The following is a 13,923-nucleotide window of genomic DNA, read 5'->3' on the forward strand; positions in this document are numbered from 1 at the left end:
TTAATCATGTATATCAGTGTTGAAAGAGGTTATTTCAAAGCTGTCGATTGCTAAGCTACTCATTGTAGTCAAATTGTATACTGCCTTCCTACTATATATTTGAGAAAAACTGTGTGACAATAGTTAGCAGAATTTACAGAACTAAAACTAAAAGATTAGACAAAATGTACCACATTTGTTGCACTTTTATCCAAAGCGACTTACAAATGAGAACAACAGACGTAACGAAGAACGACTCACTTATTTAGCGTAAATGAACGTAAATTTTTATTCATTCATTTTCTTTTCAGCTTTGTCCCCTTATTAATCCAGGGTTGCCACAGCGGAATGAACCACCAACTTATCCAGCACATGTTTTACGCGGGAGATGCCCTTCCAGCTGCAACCCATCTTTGGGAAACATCCAAACACACTCATTCACACTCTGTGGACAATTTAGCCTACCCAATTCACCTGTACCGCATGTCTTTGGACTGTGAGGGGAAACCGAAGCACCCGGAGGAAACCCACGCGAAAACAGGGAGAACATGCAAACTCCACACAGAAACGCCAACTGACCCAGCCAAGGCTCGAACCAATGACCTTCTTGCTGTGAGGTGACATCACTACCTACTGTGCCACTGCGTCGCCAACTGTAAATGTACAAATTTTTAATTAAACACTGTCTTTATAAATTTTCTGGAAACTTTTAACATGTACTAAAACAAAACAAAACATACAAAATAATAAAAGATAAAATAAAATAAAAGTAAAAACCACAGGTATATAAATAAATAAATGCATGTTCATTCACTACTCACTTTTAGTAAAAAAAAAAATAATAATTACTAATGTTTTCCAATCTCTTTGTACAGTCTAGAACAGGGGGGTCCAAACTCGGACCTGGAGAGTTTAGCTCCAACCCTAATCAAACCCACCTGAACCAGATAATCAAGCTGTTACTAGATATACCAGAAACTTCCTGGCAGGTGTGTTAAAGCAAGTTGGAGCTAAACTCAGCAGGACACCGGCCCTCCAGGACCGAGTTTGGACACCCCTGGTCTAGAAAAAACAAAAAATAGACAAGGGATTGATAGTGTTACAAGATACTAACAATAGTAATCCATTTGTAGGCAAATGTCAGTGCCTTGAATTCGATCCGAGGAGCAGTGTACTGTAAATTGATGAAAAGTGACGTGCTCTATTTAGTTTATTAAATGCCAGTCTTACTGATGCATTCTGGATCAACTGCAGAGTTTTGAACAGCAATGCTATAGTCCAGTCTGAACAGGCTTGGACAAGGAGTTGTATAGCATGCTTAGGGAAGGCACCGCGGGCCCTGGGGTGGGTGGGTAAAATGGGAGTGGTGGATGAGGGGGTGTGCGTATGAAACTAAAGAAGGTGGGTGGGGTTGTTGGTGTTGGGTTGCGTTGACGAAACTCAATGGGGGCAGGGGTTGCAGGGACAACAGCGAAAATCCGGGGGTGGTGGGGGGGATTGGCTGTTGGGGATGCGCAGACGAAAGTGACGAGTGGGGTGTTGGTCGGGTGGGGTTTTGTGGTCGCGGACAAAAGTGAATAGCGGGGGAGGGGGTGTTGGGTGTTTAGACGAAACTGAAGAGTGGGTGGGTAGGGGGTAGGGGGGTTGCGTGGACAAGAGTGAAGAGCCATAATGCGTGGGCCATTAGCATCGTCCTAACTCCCAGTGGTGCCCCAATCCATATTTTTGGGATTTAGTCGCAAATTTGCATTAATTTGTATGACCTCCATTGTACACTTTACAACATAGGTTCATTCTGAAAACGTAGCCCTATATACATTTCTGAAGATCGCGAATTATGTAGCCAGAGGTAAATATTGGCTGCATTTTGTCTTTAAATCGATACATGGCGGTATGACACTGTTCCTTTTTGCACTTACCAGCTGACCGCTTACCTCCGTATGGACAGCTTTTCCGCTGTTACAAGTTTGTCCAGGTGCTTGCTACGTACGTCAGTAGACTTGTGACGTGGAGCGGAGTTTACTGCTAAGATAGGGTTTGCGCCTGGCGAAGAACGGTTCTATAAAGCAGGTAAGACAAAAACAAATAATAAAAAAACAAGTAAATAACAAGGTGAGAATGTGGTAAAAATCAGGCTGCCCCAAAAAGCTGGATTGCTTTTGAAAACAATGACGGTTCGATTTAGGGAAGTGGGTGGGTGCTGGTCAATCCATGCTTTTAAAAACACTGTCAGTTGTGTTTAGCGAAGGAGGAGGGAGGGTCGTTCGATCGGTCAGTCAGTCAGTCAGTCAGTCAGTCGACAGCGGCCTCTGGTGGATTTACGTGAGAAAACCAGTCGCGAATGGCACTCGCGAGAGATATTTGAGATCTCAAAATGCATACACAGCGGGCTCTGGTGGATTCGCGAAAACAAAAACAGCAAAAAAAACGTAGCTCCCAAAACATATTTAGCGCTCTCCAGAAATGTATATAGGGGTACATTTTCACAATGAGCCTGGGTTGACATTTTAGTAGGGTAAAGTTAGATTTAGGGGTGGCCTGTCTCCTTTTAAAAGTCTTACATTTTCATAATAATTAAATCCTATGAATTCATACGAATAAGCCACTTTCTGATCTGGCCGATTATGATCTGGCCATTCTGTGTGGGTTTCATCTGAACATCAATCTCAACTCCAAGCTCTCCTGAAAGTAGTTCTGGATGACTTACCAGTCGAAGTTATTGGTCTTTAATTTCATTCATTTTCCTTCGGTTTAGTCTCTATTTCAGGGGTCGCCACAGCGGAATGAACCACCAACTATTCTAGCATACTGTATGTTTTTCGAAGCGGATGCTTTTCCAGCTGCAACCCAGTACTGGGAAACACCCATACAGTCTCATTCACACACACAGTCATACACTACAAACAATTTAGTTCATCCAATTCACATTTACCGCATGTCTTTGGGCTGTAGGGGAAACCAGAGCACCCACGCCAACACATCAACAACATGCAAACTCCACACAGAAATGCCAACTGACCCAGCCAGGACTCGAACCAGCGACCTTCTTGCTGTGAGACGACAGTGCTAACCACTGAGCCACCGTGTGTTATATGTAATTAAATTAAATGTAATTAAAATAAACATTCAAATTTCTGTTTTAAATATATTTAATAATATGTATTTCTATTTTTAATTACTTTCTTTCCACTAATTTGAAAGAAAACAAGTTTAAAAAGCCAATCATGGGCCAAAAATGTAAAACTAACTGGCGTATTAGAAAAAAAAAGTGTTCCCTAATTCCCTGCTTTAAACAAAGGTATAGAATTTGCCCATGTTACGAATGTACAACCCAAAAAAAGCAATGAGACCGCTGTCATAGGACACTTTTGTTGTGGCTATATCTGTCATCTGCGCGTGTCAGAATGAAATGGAGTCAGGTTACAAGTTGTCAATCAGGTATGCAAGACAGATACAACTGTATGCTGGTTCAGATTTCTGCTTATCATCTATAGTCACTATGTGTGTGTGTCAGAGGAAAGTTCTGTCATGCATGAGAGGAGGGCCGAGTCACCAGGTGTGCAGTCCATGTGACTAAGTGCCTAATTCATGAAAGTATGTGCCCTTTAATAGATCGGTTCTCTCAACCAAGTGTTTGTGCCATGGTGTGGATGAATATTTCATATGGGCTAGTGAAGGGTGTCAGGTGTTCACTCCCTTTCTCTCTTGATTCATTTCTGAGCCCTGGGAGTGGTGCATTCATCAGGTGCTGACAAATGTTTCAGTGTCACCGTGGTTACCAGTCCCTATATGCCCTCTAGACGTGACTGTGATCCTGGAATATGACCTTGAAATGGAGCATTGAGTATTTAAAGTCAAATCAAACTGACAGTATTTTGTTCATGGAATTGATCAGTGCTTATTTTAAATGATGCCCTTATTTATCAATCAATCGATCAACTTTCAAATGAACCGTCAAAATACGTCAAATAAAAAATTAAATCTAAAATACATATATAAAGGACAAATATAAGGCAGCTAATGTATCCTAACCACTTTGCTCCAGGTGTTCTGATCTCTGAAGTTTTTTTGGTTGTCTAGCAATCACTGTTCGAGAACCACTGACGTGCAAAGCCACTTTTGACCAAAGACTGACCTCTGAACTTACTGACTGACTTCAAAAGACACAAAAATTTAAAGTGGACAGATTTTGAAAGCTGCCTGAAGACCTAAAGTAATTCTGCATACCAAAAACAAATCTTTAAACATACATTAGACAGATATTCTGCTCGTTAAATGTTTTTTATTTGAAATAATTCTTTAAAAGTACCAACTATTAATCTAAAAACATCCTGAAGGAGAATGTCCGGCCATCTGTTAGTGATCTCAAGCTGAAGCAAATTTGGGTTCTGCAGCAAACACAATGATCCAAAGCACAGAAGCAAGTCCACAATGACTATACAATAAAACTTTGGAGTGGCCTAGTCATAGTCCTGACCTGAATCTGATTGAGGTGCCGTGGCATGACTTTAAAATAGCAGTTCATGTTGGAAAATATGGCTGAATTTAAACAATTCTGCAAAGATGAGTGGGCAAAAATCCTCCATGGCGCTGTAACAGACTCATTGCAAGTTATCCCAAAAATTTAAAGTGCACAGATTTTGAAAGCTGCCTGAGGACCTGAAGTAATTCTGCATACCGAAAGACAACTCCATAAGCATACATTCTACATATATTCTACTTGTTAAATGTTTTTTATTTGAAATAATTCTTAAAAAACACCTGCCAACTATTAATCTAAAAACATCCTGAAGGAGAATGTCCGGCCATCTGTTAGTGATCTCAAGCTGAAGCAAACTTGGGTACTGCAGCAAACACAATGATCCAAAGCACAGAAGCAAGTCCACAATGACTGAAGAAAAACAAAATTAAAACTTTGGAGTGGCCTAGTCATAGTCCTGACCTGAATCTGATTGAGGTGCCATGGCATGACTTTAAAATGGCAGTTCATGCTCGAAAATGTGGCTGAATTTAAACAATTCTGCAAAGATGAGTGGGCCAAAAATTCTCCACGGCGCTGTAACAGACTCATTGCAAGTTATCCCAAAAATTCAAAGTGCACAGATTTTGAAAGCTGCCTGAGGACCTGAAGTAATTCTGCATACCGAAAGACAACTCTGTAAGCATACATTCTACATATATTCTACTTGTTAAATGTTTTTTATTTGAAATAATTCTTAAAAAACACCTGCCAACTATTAATCTAAAACATCCTGAAAGAGAATGTCCAGCCATCTGTTAGTGATCTCAAGCTGAAGCAAACTTAAGTTCTGCAGCAAAGACAATGATCCAAAGCACAGAAGCAAGTCCATCTAAATGGTTGAAGGAAAAGTAAATTAAAAGTTTGGAGTGGCCTAGTCAAAGTCCTGACCTGAATCTGATTGAGGTGCTGTGGCATGACTTTAAAATGGCAGTTCATGCTCGAAAATGTGGCTGTATTTAAACAATTCTGCAAAGATGAGTGGGCCAAAAATCCTCCACGGCGCTGTTACAGACTTATTGCAAGTTATCCCAAAAATTCAAAGTGCACAGATTTTGAAAGCTGCCTGAGGACCTGAAGTAATTCTGCATACCAAAAGACAACTCTGTAAGCATACATTCTACATATATTCTACTTGTTAAATGTTTTTTTATTTGAAATAATTCTTAAAAAATACCTGCCAACTATTAATCTAAAAACATCCTGAAGGAGAATGTCCAGCCATCTGTTAGTGATCTCAAGCTGAAGCAAACCTGGGTTCTGCAGCAAAGACAATGACCCAAAGCACAGAAACAAGTCCACAATGACTGAAGAAAAACAACATTAAAACTTTGGAGTGGCCTAGTCACAGTCCTGACCTGAATCTGATTGAGGTGCTGTGGCATGACTTTAAAATGGCAGTTCATGCTCGAAAATGTGGCTGTATTTAAACAATTCTGCAAAGATGAGTGGGCCAAAAATCCACCACGGTGCTGTAACAGTCTCATTGCAAGTTATCACAAAAATTTAAAGTGCACAGTTTTTGAAAGCTGGCTGAGGACTAGTCAAAGTCCTGACCTGAATCCAATTGAGGTGGTGTGGCAAACAGGCAAAAAAAAAACAACACAGCACATTCTGAAAACGCACCCCTGTATACATTTCTGGAGATCGCAAACTATGTATCCAGAGGAATGTATGACTACATTTCGTCTTTAAAACGAACGGCTCCAGAAAGCAAGACAAAAACAAAAGCCAAAAAATAAAACAAACAAGTAAATAACAGGGTAAGAATGTGGTAAAATCTGAAAACATGGTAAGAATCAGGCTGCCGCGAGGGCTTTTCCCTTTCTGGATTGCTTCTGAAAACATTGTCAGTTGGGTTTACTGAAGTAGCTGGTCAATTAGTGCTTTTAAAAACACTATCTGTTGGGTTTATAGAAGGAGGAGGGTCTGTCAGTCGATCGGTCAGTCAATCAGTTAGTCAGTCGACAGCGGCCTCTGGTGGATTTACCCGAGAAGAGCAGGTGCGAATGGCACTCGCGAGTGAAATTTTAGATCTCAAAAAGCGTACACAGCAGCCTCTGGTGGATTCGCAAAAACGAAAACTGCAAAAAACCTGGGATGTATTTGGTGCATTCCAGAAATGTATATAAGGGTACATAATCAGAATGAGCCTGGGTTAAAAAAAATAAGAAATCAGGAAGGGGGTAAACACTTTTTTACACCACTGTACATAACATTATATATACATATATTATTATATTTAGGCTACAGTATATACAAACTTGAATTGCAGTTTGTCTTTTAACCTCAGGCTAAAGAAAGCTTCTATTATAAGCTAATTTATTAGGTTATTTTCGAGCACTGCTGTTTAATTTAGGATATTTCCTCTTTCCTGTAGGTGCATTCTACAGTATGTTACAGTTTTTACAGATTATGGCATGTATACTTTGATCTTTTGGATTTGTCTGTAATTCATGCAGATTCACTGATTTGCCTCCTGAGGTGGTCGGAGGAGAACTAGCTCAAATATATGCCTGATTATCTCCCATGGCAACAGAGTAGCGACTCTAAGAGAGTTGTGGGAAGAGAATCAGGATGCCATGTTTTCAGCCTTACGCCATTGTTAGAAACTGGCCTTCAGGGGTCTGTGAGTCAGCAACAGGTGTGAAATTAAAAGAAAAAAATAAGCAGTGTGTTTTTTTTTTAGCTTCGATCACATGGCTCAAGTTAGTAAACTGCATAAGCCTTACAGCTGTTCAGTGCACATGCTAAAAAATTAATGACCATCTGTATGTTCACTTGGTTTTGCAAAGCTTATGTCTTTAGCCGAGCAGAAGATCTAGATGTTTTTTGATTCTGAGTAGTCAACATTTGCTTGACCAAATGATTTCTAAATGAAAAAACAGTAAAACAAAACAGCCAACATCGCAGGCCATTCAGGCTTATTTTCTGTGTTTTTATCAATCCTGGTTGCACAACAGTTGCAGTAAATCACTCCTTAAGGGTGGGGAAGACACGTTGAGATACCAGGGCTCAAAGGTAAAACAAGTCCCCTCTGACCTGCTTTTCAGAATTAGCCCTTGAAAAACACAGAAGCTGTAGTACAGATCATTTACATAGTAAAGACGAATGATTTGAAATAACTGAACATAAGCAAATAACCAAGTAGATACACTTCTTAAAGGTTTACTTCTTAAGGTTTAAAGCCACTATCTCCAGTCAGAAATATAGTAAGAAAATGGAAGGCCACAGGAACAGTTCTTGTGAAGGAAAGAAGTGGTGCGCCATGAAAATTATTGAAAGACAAAGGCAAAGAATGGTTAGAATGGTCACAGACAAACAATAGACCACCTTCAAAAAGCTCCAGGAACATCTTGTTGCTGATGATGTCATTGTACACCGTTTCACAGTTTAGCGCGCTCTTCACACAGCTCAATGGAAGGTGATGCAGAAGAAGCGTTTTCTGCATTCTGCCAACAAGAAGAGTCGTATGCAAGTATGCAAAGGCTCATCTGGACAAGCCTGAAACATTTTGGAAAAATATACTGTGGACAGATGCCACAAGCATAAGTGCATTACATGGCGGAAAAACAACACAGCATTCCAGGAGAAGAACCTGCTCCCTACTGTAAAATGGTGGAGGGTTCATCATGCTGTGTGGATGTGTGGCAAGCACAGGTACTAGAAACCTTGTCAGAGACAAAGGTGGCATGGATTCCACCCAGAATCAGAAGATTCTGAAAAACAATGTTCAGGAATCAGTCAAGAGGCTGAAGTTACAGCAGGGTTGGATGTTTCAGCAGGACAATGACCCAAACACAGTTCCAGATCTACCAAGGAATTCATGCTCAGACGTGATACAATGTTCTAGAATAGCCGTCCCCAGACTTGAACATCATTGAAAATCTATGGATTGATTTGAAAAGAGCCGTTCATGCTCAGCACCCACCAAACCTGACTGAACTGGAGAAATTTTGAAAGGAAGAATGGTCCAAAATGCCTTCAGCAAGAATTTAGGGACTTATCCTTGGCTATAAGAAGTGTCCACAGGCTGTTATTTCAGCAAAATGTGGCTGTACAAAAGATTGATGTCATTATTCTGTTGGGGTGTCCTAATTTAAGCACCTGTCTGTTTTTGTAAAGACTTCATTCGCGCATTCAATCTGCCCAGTTGGTGGAATGAACTCCCTAACTGCATCAGAACAGCAGAGTCACTTGCTGTCTTCAAGAAACGACTAAAAACTCAACTGTTTAGTCTCCACTTTCCTTCCTAATCTGTAACTGCCTCTCTGGTTATACCACTAACTGTACTCTCTCTCCCTCAAAAAAAACAAAAAACATTACTAATGCTTAGCTTCTTAGACTTTACATACCTGAAACTTGTCTATAGCACTTATTCACTGCTGCTCTTATAGTTGTGTAAATTGCTTCCTTGTCCTCATTTGTAAGTCGCTTTGGATAAAAGCGTTTGCTAAATGACTGAATGTAAATGTAATGTAAAAATGTAAATAAATGTTATGTCAGAACTGAAATATTGCTTTTTCCCTAGGGTATAAAATATATCCAAATGAAATAGCTGATTTGAAAGGCCAGCAGTCTATAGCTTGCAATTGTGAAAATGATCAGGGGTGGCCAAACTTTTGCATAAAACTGTATATGAGAAATTTATTGAAATGTTTAAAAACAGGGCAATGCGGTGGCACAGTAGGTAGCACATTTGCATCACAGCAAGAAGGTTGCTGGTTCGAGCCTCAGCTGGGTCAGTTGGCATTTCTGTGTGGAGTTTGCATGCTTTCCTCTCGTTCTCACTCTCAGAAATAAAGGTACAGGAACTGGGATGTTTCCCAGTAATGGGTTGCAGCTGGAAGGGCATACGCTGCATAAAAAAACATGTGCTGGATAAGTTGGCAGTTCATTCCGCTGTGGCGACCCCGGATTAATAAAGGGACTAAGCCGAAAAGAAAATGAATGAATGTTTAAAAACAGTGTTCCTCAAAGAAAGATAGGAAAACATTTGGTTATTTCACCTTTAAAAATGATAACAATTAAAATATACACATTACAAAGTTAGTGCTGTCGCCTCACAGCAAGAAGGTCGCTGGTTCGAGCCTCGGCTGGGTCAGCTGGCGTTTCTGTATGGAGTTTGCATGTTCTCCCTGCGTTCGTGTGGGTTTCCTCCGGGTGCTCCGGTTTCCCCCACAGTCCAAAGATATGTGGTACAGGTGAATTGAGTAGGCTAAATTGTCTATAGTGTATGAGTGTGTATGGATGTTTCCCAGAGATGGGTTGCTGGATAGGTTGGCGGTCCATTCTGCTGTGGCGACCCCGGATTAATAAGGGGACTAAGCCGAAAAGTAAATGAATGAATGAATGAACATTACAAGTTCTGGCTGCAAAGGAAGAGGATACAGGTACTTGACTGGCATGCCTGCAGTCCCGACCTGTCTCCAATAGAGAATGTGTGCTGCATTTTGAAGCGCAAAATGTGGCAACGAAGACCCTGTACTGTTGCCCACTGTAAGACTTGTTTGCAGGAAGAATGGGACAAAATTACACCTGAAACACTTCATCACTTGGTGTCTTCAGTCCCTAAACTTCTTTAAAGTGTTGTGAAAAGGAATGGCAACATTACGAAGTGATAAATGCTTTACTGTTCCAACTTTTTTAATGTGTTGCAAGAACCAAAATTGAAATATGTGTTTATTTAGAAATAAATAAAATAAAAACCACGAGGAACACATTAAATAATGCTTGTTATATTGTCTGCAATGAAATACAAGCCAAAGTACATTTATAAATCACTACTTTCTTTTTTACTTGTGTTTTCCATACTGTCCCAACTTATTCTGATTTGGGCTTGTACAACTACGCACTCAATCATAGTTGAACTCTGGAATGTGTAACAACAGTTTATGAACAAGGGTGTAACCAACCATGCAACCTTTGCGCAGACAAAACACACATCTGTGAGCGGCTCAATTGTTTTTGGCTGCTCTGTGAATCTTTTTAAAAGTCATAAACAAGAAACCCTTCACACTCGGGAACTCAGGAGAACACCGTGTGCGTATTTGAGTCGATTGAATTTCAATCAGTGTGTATTGTGCTGTTGCTTTAAGTGGATTAGGGCCCTTGATAGAGTATATTAAATGTGGTTTGGCATTTTCTCGTCCCATAACTCCAAAGAACCGTTTGAAGGACAGACTAACAATAGAGGCGTAATTATATAATGCACAGGATGAATGGGTTGCCAAGAAGCACAAATGAATGACATGGTGACACAGTGGCACAGTGGAACATCAGATAGCTGTACGTTTATTCGGTTTTAATTGAATGTGTTTGTGAATGTGTTGTTATTTTAAAGTGACAGCCCATCCATTAATAAACACTTGGTCTCCATTAGCTGCTCTTCTTGTCCCTATGCTACGTGACTTTATTTCTTTCATTATTTGAACATAACGAACACAAAGGACTTTTATTTTTTTCCAAAGATAAAGAAAATACTGTTTTGGAACTACATTTCAGTTTTAAAAGTCTCTTCTGATGATCAAGCCTGCATTTATTTAGTCCAAAATACACTAAAATCTGTAAAATTGTGTAGTTTTTACTAAAATAACGGCTTTCTATATTATTAATTCATTCATTTACCTTCAGCATAGTCTCTAATCATAAGTCACCACAGCGGAATGAACCACCAACTATTCCTGCATATACTTTATGCAGCGGGTGCCCTTCCAGCTTCAACCCAGTATTTGGAAACACCCATACACTCTCGCATTCACACACACTCATACACTACGGCCAATTTGGTTCATTCAATTCACCCAGAGCGCATGTGGGGGAAACCGGAGCACCCGGAGGAAACCCACGCCAACATGAGGAGAACATGCGCACTCCACACAGAAATGCCAAGTGGCACAGCTGCAACTCGAACCAGTAACCTTCTTGCTGTGAGGCCACAGCGCTAATCACTAAGCCACCGTGCCACCTGTTTTCTTTATTAATATGCATTTAATATCAGCTGTGATTTTATAGCTGAATTTCTGGCATCATTACTCAGTCACATGATACTTCACAGAGTATTCTCATAAGCTGATCATTATTCATTCATTTTCTTGTCGGGGGTCGCCACAGCGGAATGAACCGCCAACTTATCCAGCATATGTTTCATGCAGTGGATGCCCTTCCAGCTGCAACCCATCAATGGGAAACACCCATGCACACTCATTCACTACGAACATTTTAGCCTACCCAGTTCACCTATAGCGCATATCTTTGGACTGTGGGGGAAACCGGAGCACCCGGAGGAAACCCACGCCAACATGTGGAGAACATACTGTGCCACTGTGATGCTCTAATGATAATTATAATTTTCATAATTGTCATTATTATTATTATTATTATTATTATTAACAGTTGAGTATTTTTTTGATTTTTTGATAAATAGAAAGAAACAAAGATCATCATTTATCTGAAAGACAAATACATTTATATATAAACCCATAAACATTTAAAACATTACATACAATACCATTTGAAAGGTTCGAATCAGCATTTCTTTGTGATATATTAAATAAATTAATGCTTTTATTTAGCATGGATGCTTTAGATTAGATTAGATTCAACTTTATCGTCATTACACGTGTACAAGTACAATGCAGCGTAATGCAGTTTCGGTCAAACCAGCAGTGCAATTGCAGCAAGTGCAGGATACAGGTATAAGTTATAAAGTGCAGTTATAGAAAAACTATGGTAATATTTACAGATGGATGTACTATGAACATTATATACAGGTTGTATTAGCTATGAACAGAGATTTACAATAAATGAATATATGTACAGGATGCTATTAATAATCAGAAGTGTGCAGATAGATAAACATAATTACAAATGTCCATGTGCAGTGGGTATGTACAGTTCAAATAAATGAATTAAATAGATCCTGGATGATTTAAACATTTATAATAATACATGCTGCTCTTCTGAACATTTTAATCATTAAAGAAATCTAAAGAATTTATACACTACCTTACAAAAGTTTTGTCGCCTATCCAAGTTTTAGGAACAACAAATAATAAATTGACTTCTAGTTGATCATTTGGTATGAGAAGTGGCTTAAATAAAAAGCAAAGGCTTCTAAATTACGCTTATTTTACCTAAATAAATATGATCAGCTAAAGTCATCTGGAATGGCAAAGAAAGCGTTCTTGCTGGACTCCCAGAGTTCATTAAGATTCTTTGGATTCATCTTCAATGCCTCCATCTTACTTCACACTTGCTCAATAATGTTCATGTCTGGTGACTGGGCTGGCCAATCCTGGAGCACTTTGACCTTCTTTGCTTTTAGGAACTTTGATGTGGAGGCTGAAGTATAAGAAGGAGCGCTATCCTGCTGAAGAATTTGCCCTCTCCTGTGGTTTGCAATGTAATGGGCAGCACAAAAGTAGAAGACTTCTCCTTTAACAACTGATTTTGTTGGTGCAATCAAACACATTTTGCTTAATTCAGTCATTTAAACTGATCATCCACAACTATTCTGAAAATACATGGCGTTCTGAATGCATCCAGACAGTAGGTAGTACTGCGTTTACAAGTAGACAGTAGGTCCAAGCACTCTGGGATGTGTTATTTATGATAACTATGAGATAATATGGGCGGCAACATGGTGGCTCAGTGGTTAGCACACGCCTCACAGCAAGAATGTCGCTGGTTTATATCCCAGTTGGGTCAGTTGGCATTTCTGTGTGGAGTTTGTTCTGTTCTCTCCATGTTGGGGTGGGTTTTCTCCAGGTGCTCCGGTTTTCAGACTAAAGACATGTGGGATAGGTGAATTAGATAAACTAAATTGGCTGTAGTTTATGTGTGTGAATGAGTGTGTATGGTGTTTCCCAGTACTGGGTTTCAGCTGGATGTGCATTTCTGTGTAAAACATATGCTGGATAAGTTGGTTCATTCAGCTGTGATGACCCTTGATGAATAAAGGGACTAAGCAGAAGGAAAATGACTGAATGAAGATAACATGGCTGAGGAAGGTGATAATGCAGTAAGTTAAACTTAGGTAGGCTTTTCATCCACTTATTCTGCAATGAACATATTTTTATCGAAATAAAGTCATTCTAAAAATGTATTTCAAATATCAAATATATATATATATATATATATATATATATATATATATATATATATATATATATATATATATATATGTAAAATGTATATTGAAATACATATTTCAATAGGAGCGCGATGGTCCCGCTTTTTCTGATTGGTCGGTCTGTCGTTCTCTTCAAGTTGCCAAAACTAGAGATGCGTGTCTTCTCATTGGTTGAAAGAGTTCCAAGCGGGGCCAGCAGGTAAACGATGGTCCAATCAAAACGCGTCTCTCATGTTGTCCTAGAGACCGTGGTATTTCACTCTACCACATCCTTATATTTACATTTCAGTGA

Source organism: Danio aesculapii, chromosome 13 (assembly GCF_903798145.1).
Source record: "Danio aesculapii chromosome 13, fDanAes4.1, whole genome shotgun sequence".
Lineage (NCBI taxonomy): Eukaryota > Metazoa > Chordata > Actinopteri > Cypriniformes > Danionidae > Danio > Danio aesculapii.